At 37.3% G+C, this 13,513-nt stretch overlaps 1 long non-coding RNA gene across 1 annotated transcript; it reads right to left on the bottom strand.

Annotated features, from left to right (window-relative positions):
* Positions 1-825: 825 nt before the first annotated feature.
* Positions 826-8,267, bottom strand: LOC135288191 (uncharacterized). The gene is made up of 3 exons (XR_010351447.1): positions 8,142-8,267; positions 6,595-6,758; positions 826-1,361 (listed from the first exon to the last, which is right to left on the bottom strand). It is a non-coding gene; the product is annotated as an uncharacterized LOC135288191 (long non-coding RNA).
* Positions 8,268-13,513: the final 5,246 nt, after the last annotated feature.

The following is a 13,513-nucleotide window of genomic DNA, read 5'->3' as shown; positions in this document are numbered from 1 at the left end:
TGACTGGGAAATGTCAATTATCCAGTGGTTTAGGGCTGGCAGCTCATTTGAGTTGTCGGTAAATTATGGTCCTCTAGGACGATACCAGAAGAAAGCCTTGCCAAACCCCATCACAAACCACACACCCCATCACACTGAGAATGCAGAAATTAGGGGATAGGTGAGGGGTCACTGTGGAAGTTAACCAACATCCATCCCATTTCTACAGTAAAATAACCCAAGAAATTTCTCAGTCTATCTGGTATGGTTGAGTTACCTGATTTTTTCCCACTTGGCACAGTGTCAGGTTGTTATAGATACCTTCCAGGTCCTGTGTAATATTTGATATTGCTATCTGGATGTCCTGGACACCTTAGGATGTCTTAAATATCCTAGGCAGCATATGCCATGTGTGGAAAACTGAGGTCCTCAGAGTTCAGATTACTGAAAAGATAAGAAATAATTTGTTTAATATATTATACAATTATCCTTATAATAAAAAATACCCTTATAATAAAAAAAAATACATTATACAATATATATCCTACATTATAAGATGTATGATATATATTAGTAAATAAGTAATTTACTATATATATAAGTAAATAAGTAAATAAGCTCTATAGACAGTTGAAGTCTTCTGGGAGTCAGTATGTTTTGTAGACAGCTGCAGATGGAAGCATGCAGACACATCAGGTGCCACCTGAGGTGTCCTAGAATCTGAAATTTTCCCATGGGGTTGAATGTTCAGACCTACAGAAAACACTCCCTCTCCACCCACCACAGACACATGCTTTGTGGGATTACCTTGGGCATCTAAAATGGCACCCTGTTTATGTGGCTGGATCTCAGCTTAACTTCAGGAGAGCTCTCAGGTGCCTGAACCGGGAATTGCCCAGAGGATCTCAACTGTGGTGTGTAGTTCAAAACATGACACAGTGGGAGTGTTACATCATGCCCCTGAGATGCCCTCCACCTCTGCACCCTCAAGGAAGTGCTCTGTCTTCCTGGATTTCTGAGCAACTGTTCTGATAAGGACACAGGGAGCAGCTTGTCTCTGAGATCGGTGTCATGGAATCTGTTTCCAAAACTGTGCAGTCCTTCTCATGGACCAGGGGAGCATTCATCTGTCTTTCTCCCCACTGCCCTGTTCAACTGCAGACCACTCTTTATCTTCCCACTCCATTCAGCTTCCTGGACTCCTGCCCCAAAACATTTCCCCCTGGACTCTTTACCAGTTGAAGTCAGAAGAAGGTCAGCTCACAGTGTAAATGTTTACACAATAAACTTTACTCTTTCTATACTTGAAGATAACTCTCCATGTTTTTAACCTCCCAGTGAACCTCATGACAGTGGTAGGAAGTCTGTTTTCTCAGTGAGCCCTAGGAAAAAAAAAAGAGGAATATGTAGGTCAGGCTGTTTTAGAGAGCCTGTGAGCTGAGGCAAACCACTACCTCAGGCATCAGTGTCAGACAGACTATTTTCCAATTCTCCTGTCCTAGGAAACCTGATTATGTTGAAGGTTGATGCCTTCAACAAAGGCATCAACCACCACTTGAGGTTTGTGGTGTTTGATGCCTTTGTTGAAATTCTTCCTCTTGGAGTCCTGTGATGTTGTTTTTAGTTGAAAAATAAATTAACTTCTTAGCCTTTACCATCGTATAGGAAAACTGGAAGACATGAAGCTCAGATGTTCAAGGTTTCAAAAGGAGATTGAAGATACAAGTTAGTTGTTAAGGTTTTGTGAAGGGCAGAGAAAAGATGGAGAAGACTGAGTCAAAGGTTTTGAAATTGGCAAGGTATATATTTTCCCCATGCTTTTTTTTTTTCACTAAGCCCATACAGCTTGTCTCTTTTATAGTTTATTTTTTTTAAAACAAAAATACTCATTAAATATTGTAAATATTTTTATGTTCCATTTTCTGTACTTATTTTTTTCCTGTCTCTGAAACCATTATGCTTTTGTTTTGTTTTTTGTTTTCTTTTTTACTTCTATTTTGTTTTTGCCTTTAACATCATAGCAAAGAATATATTCAAGGTGAGATTTGAAAACAGATAATGTGTAAGTGATGTTAGTGTTGACAGGAAGTCTCTTATATGTGAAGGGCAGCATAAGATAAAACTTATTTTTTCAGTTACCAAACAAGTGGCTGATAGAGCTGCTATCTCATACTTAAGGGAAGTAGAAGTTGACACAATTTCAAAACAAAGATGAGGGATTTGGGGCTCAGGATGGAAGGCTACATTTAAGCACAATGAGATTCAGTATAGCTGTTTACTGACTTGGTAATGTGAGAAGGAAAGCTCAAGAAACAAAAAAGAGGAGTCAGGTTCTCTCCAGAACACTGATCTAAGTTAACAGCAATAAAAAAATTACTGCAAGAACAAAAGAGCATCTGGAGGCACACTTGTGTACAGCTACCCTGGCAAGGAACTCTGGGTGGTTGGGAGAGGGCTCAGGGAAAACAGAGAACGTGCAAGAGGGACTCCATGCTTGTGCACCGAGCTCATTCTCCAAAGGTACACTAATGGAAATCTCAGTTCTGTGGACTGTGTAGATGAAATCAGGATTTGTGCTTCCAAGTCTTCCCTTCCAGCACTTCCCTTGAATGCTATTTTCATGCAGACGCAGGTGAAACAAAGAAGCCCATGCATGTGTGCATTTGCTTATGGGTAAATCTATTTTGAGTTACCATGGGTAAGCAGGATGTCCAAGTTAGTTTTCTCTGATTTATAGTGGGATTTTTGCATAAAAAGAAACACTATTTCTGTAAAGTATTATACATTTCCTTTAGGGAAGGCTAAATCAGCCATATTAATTCTGCTAAATTCAGATTTTTGTGATAAATGATGGAAATATGTTTTAGATAGTCATAGAAAATCTATCCTACAGTCTTGTGATAGTCAAATGGACAAATAAAAAAAATTTGGTTGAAGCTGAATAAAAGTCAGTCCATCATAACAAGATAATATAGTGGCAAACAAGGAAAACAAATGTGCCTATTTTGAGATGTAACTATAAATCACCAGTAGAGCTAGAAATATTTCTCTGAGGAGGGTACTGAAAGAAGTTAGGTTGAATGGAAACATATGCCTAACAGGTTGAAGAAAATCAAAGGCTTTAAACAAAAAAGAAGGAACTGTAGTAAGCCACAGGGGATTTCTGCCCTACTCTACTCTCAATGGTTTCTTAGACCCTATGGTTTTATACTAAATCTTCTCTATGTGGCAGTGTAAAACCTAAAGGAAAATATGAAGCTTCTAATTGTGAGAACATGAGAGCTCAGCGGTATGAATATGAAAGCTCAGGACAGTAGGAAGCATCAGTGTAAAACTACAACATACTTGTTAACTACTAATTTAAAAAATGCCCATTTCAGTTGTTGTCCAATCTCACTTTGTCTCATTACATGTAAAAACTTGTCAAGTTGTCAGAAAGTTGACTCACTGGCATGTATGAAATTTTTCTGAAGGTAGCTTTCCTCCCCTATGCCCCCTTTTGTCCAGCTAAACACCTCAATGAGGTGAAAACAGAGCTTGTTTACTGGAGCTTTTGCTGTTTGCACTGATCTCCAAAATACAGTTTTGCCAGTTATATTTTTAGTATCCTCTGTGTTGCAACAGCAGTCAGCAGTGACATGCTCATGTTATGACTCTGCAGTGGTTTGTCATTTCTTCAGCTACAGACTTTGGCAAAAAACAATTTGTGGTGTTTACAAGAACTGCAGCAGCACCAGGGATTTGGGCACACAAACCAGAGGCATATAGAGTTTCTTAGGCCAGATGGAATTTAATTTCAAATAATGAACAAAAATGTTTGGTGTTTTTAATGGGTTGAATGAAGCAAAGTGTGTTTGGAAGCTTGCATCAGTTTAAAAGAATCACTTCTGCAGTCTTTTTGATACAGTTTAGCTATGGCATACCAAAATTCCAGCAGCCTATACTGGTTGTACATGGAAAGCAGAGCTAGAATACTAAAAGTAAAGATGGTGCCAAAATGCAATGCTGGTTCCTGGCAGCAAGTTCCTCATGCTCTGTTCTCTTTGGAATTTCTCTTTGCTCCCAGGTGGCTCTGTGCTGGAATCCTGTGGTGGATATTATGAGCTCACTAGCAGAGACACCAGGGGAATACAGTTGTATAATACAAGGGCAGTGGGTTATAGTAATCCTAGGCTGCAGAAGTGCCCTAATATTGCTTTATTCTAATTCTTTGTATTTGTAACTGAAATTGCAAGGCCCTAGTTCCAGAGTGTGCCAAAACCTATCAGAAAAGGAAGCTTGACTGATCTTTCATCTGTGGGCATTTCTTTCCTAGAAGCACTCTAGAATAAGTTCTCTAGAAGAAATTTAAAATAAACTGTCCTTGGAATTACAAGTAAGATCCATTTCTCCTGCTTCTATCCCTTAGTCTCTCTAAGAAAAAGGTATAAAGGAATGTTGACAGATATATTTGGATTTCCTGGAAGTATTCAGATGCAATATATCAAGATTTATCATTTGGCTGTCCCATTATTGGACACATGAAATGTATCGGTTGATGCAGTGGGAGAGTTCATACATGTGGAGTTGTGCAGAGGGGCTCCTTGAATCTACTATCAAAACAAGCCATGGGAGATGAGTGAGACTAATGCCTGTCCCAAGGTGTGGCACGTCTATTTACTCCTGCTACCCATCTGTCCCCAGCCTTGACATAAAACAGCAAATGCCTGCCTTTTTATCAGTGTGACAGACTGTGGGCACAGTGGCAGGGAGGACACAGGGCTATTGAGACATGGAGTGCCAGGCTGTATGTCAAATACTAGTTGCATAACTTTGTTATGCAGGATTTGGCCTTTAGGTTAAGTATTCCCACTGTAAAATGTGGTGGGGAACTACAAGATTTAGAAACAGGAGGTTTCTATGTGAAGCCTGAAACTGGAAGTTAAATGGAGCAAGTTCTAGAACTCAGGAGCTAGAACAACATTAGAGGAACAATTTCTTAATGTTGTTTCTGGAGTAAATAATTATTCCAAATTGCGACTCAGTCTCTTGGTACTGAATTGTTGTCAAGTAGGCATGGCTGATAGTTGTATAAATCCTAAAACTGGTAAATATTTTAAATTGGCAATCTGCAAGTTAATTGTTTATGAGAGTTGAAAAGGAAAATTTTCAGCTAAGCTTTTCAAACCTCAGAAGTTTCCTTGATGCACTTTGAAACTGTAAATTACTCTTTAGGATAGGAAAAAAAAAAAGAAGGGTCTAGGATGCTGCCTCAGCTATAAATTCTCACTCTGGATGAAGCAGAGATGCCATTTTCAGTGGGATGCTCCAGATAGCTTCTCTGAGCAGGGTGTGAATGTCTGCTCTCACTGTGTGAAATGATCTCCTTTGAGAAGATGCTTATACATAGCTGAAAAGGTGTGGTCCATTCCCACAGAAAGTTTTGGTTATGATGAAGAGAAATTAACCTCACAAAAAGTAATAAAGGAAAAAAAAACCCAACCCCACTAAAAAGTTTCCTAAGTTTTTTTTCAAGCTGCCTCTGTGGAGCAGTTTTTATTTCAACATTTCACAAAACTATTTTTTATTTCTACCACCCAAGAAGGAGCACAGGAAAAAGAAAATAGAAATGGCTCCGTGTGATGCATGTTAATGGTTAGAACATCCTAGATTAAGTGTGGAGTCTGAACAATCTGAGTACAGAGCAGCTAAACAAGAAGTTGGTTGTTATGTGATCTCTATTGATGTAATTAATATTAGCCATAAGAAAAAGTGCTGGGAACCTATAGGCGTTAGGGAAGGTTTATGGCTGTGACATGAGAAGGTGGTTACTTCCCACACAAACTGAACATGATGCAATAATCTGCAAATTACCTCTATATATTTAGACTTTGACCTATTTAGTTTCCAGAGGTAGAGATTGTGTTTTCTTTTTGAATGCCAAATATTTTGAGAAGAATGAAGCTTAATTGCAGAAAAATGTTTTTGGAAAGAGATATTGTGGCTGAAATTCCACTCCCTTTGCCTAGCAGAGTTTCTTTGCATTGTTAGCACTCAGCGGGTGGTACGTGAGGTGTCCTGTGAGAGCCAGCATCTGTTCCAGCCATGATTGTACTTGTTTGGTGGCAGACTACTCTGGTCACTAGGCTCTCATGTGTCCTTTGGTCCTCCATAGACCTGTTGCTGCTGCTGAGGGTCTCCATGTACAGTATCAAAGACAACCTCTGATGAAGGGGAGAGAACGATGTATTTGACTTTGTCTTATCAGAAGGCTCATTAATTACTTTATTATACTACATTATTCTATATTATAATACATCTAAACTAAATCTGTCAAACACTCTGCACACACTGCACTCCACTTATCTCATGACCCTCTTGTAACTGTCGGCCAACAGTCCTGACACACACACACATTTCTGGCCCTGATAGACCAAGGAAACAAAACAACATCACTTTGGGTAAACAATCTCCATATTGCATTCTACTTTGGCACAAACACAGGTACAGCAAATGGGATTTTGTGTTTTCTTTCTCTGATGCTCAGAGAATGTGAAACTTAGAAATACTCTTGGGAAGAATTGTGCTTTGCTTTTGTTTTTGTGAAGAGAAATGTGGCAACATGCATGCACTTACCATGTGCTGGGACCTTTGCTGCAACTGTATCCTGGTAATCACTGAATTGGCCTTCAGTGCCACTGAAGAGAAGGAAGTGAAAGTCCTCGAGGTTGATGTAGTTATGCATGATGTTTGAGAAGTGTCAGTGCTACCAAGGCTTATGGTTTCTTAGCTCAAATCAACTAGGCAAAAAAAAAAAAAAAAATTGATCTGCAGCCTTGGTGTTTGTGAAGGGAGATTGCAAAAGCATGACCTGAGTTCACCCTGTATTAAAAGAGAAATAAACCTGACAAATGTATTAATTTATTTTTCAGTAACTCATGTTACAGCTAATCTCATGATGTTTTGTGGCTTGACTCACGGTTTTCAAAAGCTTGAGGTTGGCAATAGTGAGTAATACATAGATTGCCACATACAAAGCAAAAGCAGCTTTTATTTATTTTTTTTTTTTTTTAATTCAAGGGTTATATAATAGGAGTTGTGCAGAGGGGCTCCTGCACAACTCCCATTCTGCCCAAATTCTGCTGTGGGCTCTCATCTGCTGTCATAGGAAGTGTGTTTGACAGTCCAAGTCTCTGTATTTAGAAAGACAGAGAATCAAAACAACTACATCCCATACTTAAGTTAATGCTCTGTAAGCCATGAAACTAGTGAGTTCTGTTTCCTTATACATTTTTTTTGATTGCCTCTCAGGACATTATCTTAGTTGTCTTTTAGGCTTCTCTCCTCTTCAGATCTCACTAAAACTGACTAAGATTTGAAAACACTTGTTGCTAGTCTCTTGAGGTATATTTTAATTATAGTTTGAATCTGCTTTCCCTTCAGCATTTGCTGCTTTGGCATTGGGATTTTATAAGGAAAAATTGGTGAAAGTATTTATTTATATTTATAATTATAATATTAATATTTAAAATACTTATAACATTTATAATATTTATAATATTTATAATATTTATAATATTTATAATATTTATAATATTTATAATATTTATATTTATATTTATGTTTATATTTATATTTATATTTATATTTATGTTTATAGTGAAGTATTCAAAAACTACTAATTTTCCAGATCACTTATTATGATTTCATTAAATCCATGGTTCCTTTTCTATAGCACAAATAAAAGTTTCCAGTGTACAACAATGATGAAAGAGCACAGTAATTGACTTATTTGAAGATATTGAAGATATTATAGTTTACTTAGTGCTACTCGCTTTGATTTTCTGCAGAAGGATCTTTAACACTGTGCTGTGATCACTGCTAGAGAATTCTCAATCTGGACACACAGAGGTGTAGAACATTACTGCATTGCCAGTGGTTATTGCAGTGTGTTGCCACTCATAATTTCAAAATTATTTACTCTGTGGGAGCACAGAACTACTGTGAGTCCCCATCTGTGCAGCCAGAGAAGGGCTGGTTATCTTGTGCTGCATGGAGGGACCATAATTGCCTTTTCATCTATTTGCAGGGATTAATCCCAAGCCTGTATCCATAACTGGTGAGATAATTAACTCTTTAATTATTGATTCACACTTTATGCCATGCATGTATATAATAATTACCTTAATGTTTTCTTCTTTCCCATTGTCTTCTAGCTTCTTTTAGTAGGCCATCGTCTTTCCCAACACTTAAGGAGAAAGGACTGAGTACTGAGATGGCTGTCTCCCCTGTACCCTAGAGATGTAAAAATCATTTCCTCTTTTGCCTCCACCAGTAAGAAAGGAACATTGCCGTGGTGGAAAGGGCTGGTTACGCAAAACTTCAGTACAGTTGCAAAGCAAAGCAAAAATAAAATAAAATAAATCAGTGTACCATTGGGAAAGCCCTTCCTTCAACCAAAGTGTGACATTTAAAAAATATGCTCATGCTTATTAAATATTTAGAAATCTCTTCATTTTTGCTACTAAGAATAAAATTGCAGTGCATTTTTTAGTTTTAAAAAATCTAAGCTCCACTCCTAATTAGTGTTATCAAAAGACATAGATTATTCGGATGTCTTTTTATCTCTGCATGATGAATGCCTTCAAATATCCTCCCTTCTCCCATTATCAGTAGGATGTCATTTGAAAACTGAGTAATACTAGTAACTATTCTCAGCAGAAGTGTTGAAGTCCTCCCTCTGGAGGTGACTGTGCAATAAAATATGTATGCCACATTTCAACCATAGAGGCATAGATGGCTAGAATTTATTTTTTTTTCCAACAGTAATTGAAAAGCTAGGGATTTGCAGGCAAAGATATCTTCAGGATATCTTCTTATGTTGAAAATGTGGTAGAGGTTGTTGGTCAGATGTCAAGCTCTTGTGGACCTTCCCATACTGGAAATGTTTTTATTGTATCAATAAGAGATTTACCTGGAATAATTTTTGCCCATTTAACAAAGCACTAATTCTTGAATTTCTTGTTTTAGCATCTATAATTAAACTCCCTTCCTTTCTCCCCCTAATATAATGTTTGTTTTGTTTTTTGGGTTTTTTTTTTCCTGACAGTGATAATGATATACTAAGTGTATTTCATTTTTACTGAGTAAACATAAGGTAAGAAATCCACTTGTGTTTGCAACAAGCTGTGTCTCCTGTTTATTAGGTTGCTCCTCCAGTATTGTTTATATAGTCTGCATGTCAGTGGTTCACTTGACTGCAGATTTGCTCACACTCATAGGAGACATATGCTGCACATCCTTTTTGTGTGATGTGCAGCATTTAACCATACGTCTCCATACTTCTAATGGAAGAAGTTAATAACAGTTTCATGTGTTACTTTGACTTTATAGTAGATTTTAGCGGATAATCTGGTACCATCTGTGGGAATTAAGACTTTGCTCTTAATTTTACTAGCATTTTGAATAGAATATTTTATAAGGAGCTCATGCACTATAGTACACTAATTTTCCTGTAAGGCTTGGCTTGAGATTTCTATTTCATCATCCCTGTGGTCACTCATGTTAAGTAGCTGACTCCCTTCCAGTGAATTGGCATAAGATGTCTTGTCCATTTCAAAACAAGAAGTATCATTATCTTTCTATTTTTATTGTTGTAGGAGATTTAAAAAAATCCATCTTGACAATAATCATGGTAGTTTATAAAATTAGTGGAAAACCAATTTCCAACAGTCAATTTGCCTGTTGTCTGAGCAAAAATTTTAGTTATTGCTGAATGCATAGTCTTTGTACTTGTTAGATAATTTACAGTAAACACACGTCCTCTTAATTACATCATAGGAGCTTAAACAGATTTGTAGAGCCATTAAAAAATCAATATTTAGCTTTTAGGTGATGAATTAATTAACAGAGTGTGAATGCTGAAAGTTTGCTTTGTCCAGCCTGTACTATGTCTTCATAGCCTCATCATCAATAGGGAGAAGTGCAAAATTGCATGAAGTTGATAGGATGAAAATGCTTATGAAATGAACTACTTTCTTTTTGGCCTAATGACCATTCCTGTAAACCTCTGTGATAGTCCAAAAAAGTGGCACAAAATGTTTTATGTATAAATATATGTATAATGTACATTACACCAAATCTATTGCCTCCTCCTTTCAGGCCCATGTTTTTAATTTTCTCTTTGTGCTAAACCCCAACTGAATTCAAGGTGAATTTTACATAAGGGCTATTTTTGTAAGGGTAGCTTAATCAGCTTTGCAGAAAGAGAATGAAAGCTAAAAGCAAGCTTAAAAGTTATATCCAGTAAGAGTTCACATATGTAAGAACATATACGGTGTAGTGGTTTTGGTTCCAAACAAAACCAAGCTATGTTAAACCACGACAACAGTGATAATTTTTTTTTTTTGTTTGGTTTGGTTTGTTTTTTCCCCAATCTTCCTGATCTTCCTGTTTTAGAGCTACATCTAGAAGCAGAATAGTCAAATATTAGGAAGCATAAATATCTTCTCATATTGTTTGTATGGTAATACTTAATTGATTTCAAACAACTCTCTAAAAACTTCTCACAGGATCATTTATAAGTTTGCAATTGATTAGTTGTTCTGAATTAGGATGAAATACACAATGCTGAGACTGGTAATGCTATTGGGTTTTTTCTAAAACCATTCAGCATTGGCTAAAGTGAACAGGTTACCAGATCATACTAAATAAAAGGAATAAGTTGTCATTTCACTGACTAGCTTGTAACTCTGAAAAGAGTAAGTCTGCATTTTTAGTCCTGCATATTAGGTAAGATCATGGCCTGTCAATATGTCTATTCCCAACTTCTGTTTCTGTCCTCTATTTATGCAGTGAAGTTCATTTAGAAGTATTTTCTTGGTAAATATAACATTAATTTCATGTTCTTGATTTCGGGTGACACAGGAGAAGAAAGAGAAATGAAATTGTTCATTGTAAGGGGAGTGTTCAATTGATCCAGCTGATGTGGCTATAGTTTGAACAAAAAGCTGGAAATACAGAAGCATTAAGTGTTTCTAAATTATGTCACTGAATTAATTCAAAACATAGTTTTGATTCTGTTACCAGAAAATTCCACACTATCCAAACACATAAAATTGTTGAGAATGAAGCAACAACTGGCAGTAGTATACACTCCAGCATAGTCACTAAGTTGCTTTCATTTGATGTTTATTATCTAGGATTTATGAACTGTCTAGTTATTTAACTTCATTGACCTTGATGCACAACATATCTGCCCTTCAAAATAGTTTCGTTGTTGAATTATTAACTGCAGTCTTCATTCTGTGTATGTCATTAACATAAATATAGTTAATTTAAAATATTTTAAAAGAGTGTTCTGTTCTAATACTTGTTTATATTTTGCTAATACATTTAGCATATTCATACCCATGTCAGAATTTCAGCTTGGAACTTAAAAGAATGCCAACCAATATGTCTTTCATGATTGGCTTCTTATCACTTAAAGCTTCTTGAGCAGAAGTGGGTCAGCTGTGATGTAAAAGTGGACTTTTCAATTAACTTTCAGGTGTGAGAAAAATACATGCCAACATTAAAGTGTCCAGGTTTTAATTTGTGTCTTGGAAGGCAGGCAGTGCTTTCCTCATTTGTTTGGAATCCATATTTCTACTGTATGTCCAAATAAAATAGAAAATATCGGAACCTTTTTTTATGAGAAGTATTGGCAGAATGGGAGATTTGGCAGCTTAACCTGATTTTAAAGCTGTGATAGTGATTGGCACTACATTGCATTTGAGATCTCTTCTCTCTACTACTGGTTGTGCATGTATCCTTCCTGTTGTTTTTATCTTCTGTTTTGTGTTTAGAGACATTCTTCAGAAATAGGCAAGCCTATTCTGAAGATGAACTGCCACATCCTGAGAATGGCATTCTCTGAGATTCAAACTTAGCATTCAATAAATTCATTTGGGTTTATTTCATATTTTGGACCAAGGAGGAAGAAAGAACAGAAGCAAAACATACTTTGAGATATTTGGTTCTGCATATAAATGAGGAAAGCATTAAAGTATGCTTCTTTTTTTCTTTCTGGATGTTCCATGCAAATTTTCACACTTACAGATTCAGTAGGAATACTGATACAGTTAAGAATTTGAAAAAACTAGGCTTTAGAATAAATATCCAATATGGGAGCAGTTTTTCATTTTCTAAAGAACTGCAACTTATTTTATCGTTTCTTGCTCCTCATTGATCAAAGACAGTAGAATAAACTATCTGCTTCCATCAATTTCTTCTCTCTTTGCCTTCTCTTTACACCAGTTTTGAATGTTTTGTCATATTTAAGGTCTTGTACAAATTTTCCATAGCCTTCATCTCCAGCATAATTTTTATAAAAGCATCATAAAAGTGAAGCAAACATGATTAAGGTTTCATATAGGTATCCATAATTAGTTGTCACCTGACAGCTAATATTTTGTAAAGAAAACCTAATATTTTAAATTAGTCATGTTTGCCTGCCATCTATATGTTAATCCTCTTTTCATTGCATTGGTGTTAGTCACAGAATATGCTGAGATGTAATGGATGCATCTGGGTCATCAAGTTTAACTTCTGGCCCTGTGCAGGACACTCTAGTCACAGCATGTGCCTGAGAGTGTTGTCCAAATGGTTCTCCAACTCAGGCAGGCTTGGTGCTGTGAGCACTTCCCTGGGTGAAAAACCTTTTCCTAATATCCAACCTAAAGCTCCCCTGACACCCTTTAGTGCCATTCCCTCATGTCCTGTCACTGCTCACTGCAGGGAACAGATTGGTGCCTTGACCTTCCCTCTCTCCCCATGAGGATGTTGCAGAGTGCAATGAGGTCTCCCCTCAGTCTCCTCCAGGCTGAACAGACCAAGTGACCTTAGCTGCTCCTCACATGGCTTCCCCTCAAGGCCCTTCACCATCCTCATGGCCTCCTTGGGACATTTTCTAGCAGTTCCATGTCTTTCTTATATTGCATCACCCAGAACTGTCCCCAGAACTCGAGGTGAGGCTGCCCCAGCCCAGAAAAAAGTGGGACAATCCCCTCCCTTGACTGGCTGGCCATGCTGTGTCTGATGCCTCCTAGGACATGGGTGGCCCTCCTGGCTGCCGGGGTACTGCTGGCTCAGATTCACCTTGCCATCAACCAGGTCCCCAGGTCCCTCTCCACAGTGCTGCTCTCCAGCCTCTCGTTCCCCAGTCTATACACACAAGCTTGTTTCTTTCCATCTGCAAATTTTTTTCACCTGCAATTCTACCTCTTCTACCTGCCTTCTTTTGTAGTGTCCTCTCTTTTCAGTGTCCCATCAGCCCTCCTGCAGTACAGCTTTCCAGTAACTTCTCTGCTTTGATATCTATCCTGTAGGCTCAATCCTTTACAAATCCCTGTTCAAACTCCCAATCCAGTGTTTTATAGTGGGAAGATAAGAGAATTTATCAGTTTTCAGTTTTTCTCACTAATAGCTCTGAAACAGTAAGCAATATATAGCGTCTTTTACATAAACTTTCACATCACTCCTGAATACAAAAGTATTGTTCTCAGCAGAAATAACA

The sequence above is a fragment of the Passer domesticus genome, chromosome 1 (genome assembly GCF_036417665.1).
Source record: "Passer domesticus isolate bPasDom1 chromosome 1, bPasDom1.hap1, whole genome shotgun sequence".
Lineage (NCBI taxonomy): Eukaryota > Metazoa > Chordata > Aves > Passeriformes > Passeridae > Passer > Passer domesticus.
This window is presented reverse-complemented; position numbering and strand designations above follow the sequence as displayed.